Raw genomic sequence first — 5663 nt, forward strand, 5'->3', positions numbered from 1 at the left:
ACTGGTTTGATGCAGCTCTCCATGCTACTCTATCCTGTGCAAGCTTCATCATCTCCCACTACCTACAGCAGCCTACATCCCTCTGAATCTGTTTAGTGTATTCATCTCTTGGTCTCCCTCTACCAGGTTTAACCTCCACGCTGCCCTCCAGCACTAAATTGGTGATCCCCTGATGCCTCAGAACATGTTCTACCAACCTCTCCCATCTTCCAGTCAAGTTGTGCCACAAACTCCTCTTCTCCCCAATTCTATTCAATACCTCATCATTAGTTATGTGATCTACCCATCTAATCTTCAGCATTCTTCTGTAGCGCCACATTTCGGTAGCTTCTACTCTCTTCTTGTCCAAACTATTTATGGTCCATGTTTCACTTCCATACATGGCTACACTCCATACAAATACTTTCAGAAACGACTTCCTGACACTTCAATCAATACTCGATGTTAACAAATTTCTCTTCTTCAGAACCGCTTTCCTTGCCATTGCCAGTCTACATTTTATATCCTCTCTACTTCGACCACCCTCAGATATTTTGCCCCTCCCCAAATAGCAAAACTCATTTACTGCTTTAAGTGTCTTATTTCCTAATCTAATTCCCTCAGCACCACCCGATTTGATTCGACTACATTCCATTATTTTGCTTTTCTTGATGTTCATCTTATATCCTCCTTTCAAGATACTGTCCATTCCGTTCAGCTGCTCTTCCAGGTCCTTTGCTGTCTCTGACAGAATTACAATGTCATCGGCGAACCTCAAAGTTTTTATTTCTTCTCCATGGATTTTTGTTTCCTTTACTGCTTGCTCAATACACAGATTGAATAACATCGGGGAGAGGCTACAGCCCTGTCTCACTCCCTTCCCAACCACTGCTTCCCTTTCATTCCCCTCGACTCTTACAACTGCCATCTGGTTTCTGTACAAATTGTAAATAGCCTTTCGCTCCCTGTATTTTATCCCTGCCACCTTTAGAATTTGAAAGAGAGTATTCCAGTCAACATTGTCAATAACCATCTAGATCGTTTAATATACGAAACCCTTGGCTATAGTTGTAGGCGACACTCAATTGTAAACTGAGCTATTGCATGCAAAGCATTGTAAGTGATGTGGGTTAGTTGAAAGATGCACGATAATGCGACAGACAGCAGCTCTATCTCCGAAATCAGATTCTAGCTATTGGCGACTTTGGCAGCATATGTCCGCGTAAGGAGTCGTAAATGCCACAAACATTGCTGCCTTTAGTCGTATCGTGGTGGGCGAGCAAAGAAAATGACTGCCAGGAACGAGCTGTACAATCGGACGATGATGTGGTTACATTTAACTCCGAAAAATGTTCTGCATATGTTACTGAACGGAAATGCGTATCAAAAGGTGTTGCTAATCAGGTAAACGTGCGTAGCTCGTTAAGCAAATAAACAATGTGAAGTATCGTCGCTGACCACAGTTTAAGTGCATTAGCGTAACAGTGTGATGTCAGGCATGTTAATCTCCGTCTTCGATATGCCGTTGACGTAGTATAGTAAAGTGCTTCATTGGTTTCATATTAACACTAGCGGTACATCTGGGTCAGTTCTGAACAATGATGGTTTGTCGAGGACGCCACTCCCGGCATAATCATCGCAGGACCAAATGCTCCCCTGAATTTCAATCATTTATGGGATTACACATCTCACCAAAATTTCGTCACCCCAGTCCATCTAAAAGTATGAAAAACTTATTTGATTTCCTGAAGTACCACTTGGGTCATTGTTGACCCACACGCAGTTTAACGCAATTTGATACCAAAAAAACTCTAAATAGTTTCTGGACATGCCTCGACGTTATTCATAATATGCTGGAGTACATTACGACCATTCAGGACAAAAATAACCCAAAATACGAAGAATTAGGAGGTTGGACAATGTTTTACACTGAAACGTCAAAGCAGCTGGTATAGGCATGCGTATTCAGTAATATGTAAACAGGCAGAATACGGCGCTGCGGTCGGAAACGCCTATATAAGAGAAAAAGTGACTGTCACAGTTGTTAGATAGAATACTGCTGCTACATGGCTGGTTATCAAGGTTTAAGTGAGTTTCAACGAGGTGTTGTAGTCGACACATGAGCGATGGGACACAGCATCTTCGAAGCGGTGATGAAGTGGGATTTTCCCGTACGACATTTCACGGGTGTACCATGAATAGGAGGAATCCGGTAAAACAACAAATCTCCAACATCGCTGCGGCCGGGAAAAGAACCTGCAAGGACGGGACCAACGACGACTGAAGAGAGTCGTTCAACGTGACATAAGTGCAACTCTTCCGCAGATTGCTGCAGATTTCGATGCTGGACCATCAACAAGAATCAGCGTGCGAACCATTCAACGAAAGCCCACTCGTGTACCATTGACGACTACATGACACAAAGCTTTACGCCACGCTTGGGCCCGTCAGACCCCGACATTGGACTGTTGATGACTGGAAACATGTTGCCTGGTCGGACGAGTTTCGTTTCAAATTGTATCGAGCGGATGGACGTGTGCAGGTATGGAGACAACCTCTTGAATCCGTGGACCATGCATGTCAGCAGAAAACTTTTCAAGCTGGTGGAGGCTCTTATAATGGTGTGGACCGTGTGCAGTTGGAGTGATATGGGACCCTGATACGTCTTTATACGACTCTGACAGGTGACACATACGTAAGCATCCTGTCTAATCATGTACATCCATTCATGTCCATTGTGCATTCCGACGGATTTGGGCAATTCCAGTAGGACAATGTGATACCCCACACGTCCAGAATTGCTCCAGGAACACTGTTCTGAGATTAAACGCTTCCGCTGGCCACCAAACTCCCCAGACATGAATATTACTGAGCATATCTGTGATGCCTTGCTACGTGCTGTCCAGAAGAGATTTCTACCCTCTCGTACTCTTACAGATTCATTGACAGCCCGACAGGATTCATGGTGTCAGTTCTACATCTACATCTACATCTATACTCCGCGAGCCACCTTACGGTGTGTGGCGGAGGGTACTTATTGTACCACTATCTGATCCCCCCTTCCCTGTTCCATTCACGAATTGTGCGTGGGAAGAACGACTGCTTGTAAGTCTCCGTATTTGCTCTAATTTCTCGGATCTTTTCGTTGTGATCATTACGCGAGATATATGTGGGCGGTAGTAATATGTTGCCCATCTCTTCCCGGAATGTGCTCTCTCGTAATTTCGATAATAAACCTCTCTGTATTGCGTAACGCCTTTCTTGAAGTGTCCGCCACTGGAGCTTGTTCAGCATCTCCGTAACGCACTCGCGCTTACTAAATGTCCCCATGACGAATTGCGCTGCTTTTCGCTGGATCATGTCTATCTCTTCTATTAATCCAACCTGGTAAGGGTCCCATACTGATGAGCAATACTCAAGAATCGGACGAACAAGCGTTTTGTAAGCTACTTCTTTCGTCGATGAGTCACATTTTCTTAGAATTCTTCCTATGAATCTCAACCTGGCGCCTGCTTTTCCCACTATTTGTTTTATGTGATCATTCCACTTCAGATCGCTCCGGATAGTAACTCCTAAGTATTTTACGGTCGTTACCACTTCCAATGATTTACCACCTATGGCATAATCGTACTGGAATGGATTTCTGCCCCTATGTATGCGCATTATATTACATTTATCTACGTTTAGGGAAAGCTGCCAGCTGTCCAGCACTACTTCAGACATTAGTCGAGGCCATGCCACGTCATGTTGCTGCACTTCTGCATGCTCGCAGGGGCCTTACAATATATTAGGCGGGCGTACCAGTTTCTTTGGCTCTTCAGTGTACGTCAGTTTGGCTTTCGGTTTCCTACGGACTGGCGAAATGCCGGCCAGTGTGGCCGAGCGGTTCCAGGCGCTGCAGTCTGGAACCGCGAGACCGCTACGGTCGCAGGTTCGAATCCTGCCTCGGGCATGGATGTGTGTGATGTCCTTAGGTTAGTTAGGTTTAAGTAGTTCTAAGTTCTAGGCGACTGATGACCTCAGAAGTTAAGTCCCATAGTGCTCAGAGCCATTTGAACCATTTGACTGGCGAAATACAATCATCTTAGGTTTCATTCTGTTTCATCAAGGAGACAAGGGAACTGGCAGATTTTGTATCGCTTCAGAAGTCTGAAATCTATTTAATGACAACCGTATTGTCTGCTCCAATCCATGCGAGAACACGACTGTCGACGAGCAACTGTATCCTTGCAAATTCAGGTGCCCGTTCATACAATACATACCGAGCAAAGCTGATAAGTATGGAATTAAATTATGGCTTTTTTGTGATGCTGACAAGCGCTTCATGCTGAACGGATTCATCTTAAACGTGCCAAACGCGCAACTGGTGATCCGAGCAACGGTCTTGATCACCACGTCGTTATGAAGTTGGCACAGCCATTGCTCAACCGCAGTCACAATATCACGACTGACAGCTTCTTCGTCTCCGTGAAACTGGTGGATGAGCTGAAACAGACAGGAACAAGTTTAGTTGGCACTCACTCAAAGACATCCCTCCTGCTGCGCGAAGTGGAGATGACACCTTGTACGTAACACACTTGTACCAGTTGGTCGACAGTCTTCTCATTATACCAAGGGAAAAAGAAAAAAAAGTCATTATCCCGAGTAAGATGCATGCTGGAAGTCAGGTCAACGAAAATGCTGAGAAGGAACTTCAAGAACCTGGGAAATTTTATAGTGAAGCTAAGTGTGGAGTCTATATGCTTGACTAAACGACTAGGCTCTACAGCGAAATTAGAATTAATTATTAATACCTTCAACTGTTGACGGGGACAGTCGGAAGTGTTTACCCCGACCGGGACTCGAACCCGGGATCTCCTGCTTACATGGCAGACGCTCTATCCATCTGAGCCACCGACGGCACTAAATGACTAGACCCTACAGCGAAATTAGAATTATATATTAATACCTTCAACTGCTGACGGGGACAGTCGAAACTGTTTACCCCGACCGGGACTCGAACCCGGGATCTCCTGCTTACATGGCAGACGCTCTATCCATCTGAGCCACCGAGGGCACAGAGGATGGTGCGACTGCAGGGACTATCTCGCGCACGTCTCCCGCGAGACCCACATTCTCACCTTGTATGTCGACACATTACACTCGGAGTGTCCCTATCCAACACACTCATTACTCGTGGAAGACATTCTTACCAAGTCCCGTAAGAGTTCGGGTAATATGTGTGCATCCGCAAAGAAGAAGGAGGTCATGGCCGGTATTGCCAGAACTATATACTTAAATGGATATGGTGTCTGTTCTTTCGGACATATCCGAGGTGGTATCCATTGATGGCCTGTGCGTGTCTTCTACAATGTTCTTGACGTTGCCATGATCACTGCTCGCACAGTTTTTAAGTTGCCTATCTCTAAGAAGATTTCACAGCGGGACTTTATGCTAATTGTAGCAGATGAGCTTGCTGGCTCCTACGAACTGCAGAGAGGAGCTAGTTTTACCTTGCAAGCAATCGGTACCGGGCTGGACAACCTGGAAAATCGTCGTCCTTTGAGGTCTTTTTTTAGGTTTGGGAAAAGAAAAAAGTCTGATGGGGCCAAATCTGGAGAGTATGGCGGGTGACGTAACAATTCGAACCCGCAGTAATGCAGAGTTTCCCGTGTTGCGAGGGCTTTGTGCGCTGGTGCGTTGAC

General features: G+C 45.5%; 2 non-coding genes across 2 annotated transcripts; both read right to left on the reverse strand.

The window, feature by feature from the left end:
• Nucleotides 1–4805: 4805 nt before the first annotated feature.
• Nucleotides 4806–4880, reverse strand: Trnat-ugu. Its single transcript has one exon. It is a non-coding gene; the product is annotated as a tRNA-Thr (tRNA).
• An 80-nt stretch (nt 4881–4960) lies between these two features.
• Nucleotides 4961–5035, reverse strand: Trnat-ugu. The gene has a single exon. It is a non-coding gene; the product is annotated as a tRNA-Thr (tRNA).
• Between the last annotated feature and the right edge of the window lie 628 nt (nt 5036–5663).

Source organism: Schistocerca piceifrons, chromosome 10 (assembly GCF_021461385.2).
Source record: "Schistocerca piceifrons isolate TAMUIC-IGC-003096 chromosome 10, iqSchPice1.1, whole genome shotgun sequence".
Classification (NCBI taxonomy): domain Eukaryota; kingdom Metazoa; phylum Arthropoda; class Insecta; order Orthoptera; family Acrididae; genus Schistocerca; species Schistocerca piceifrons.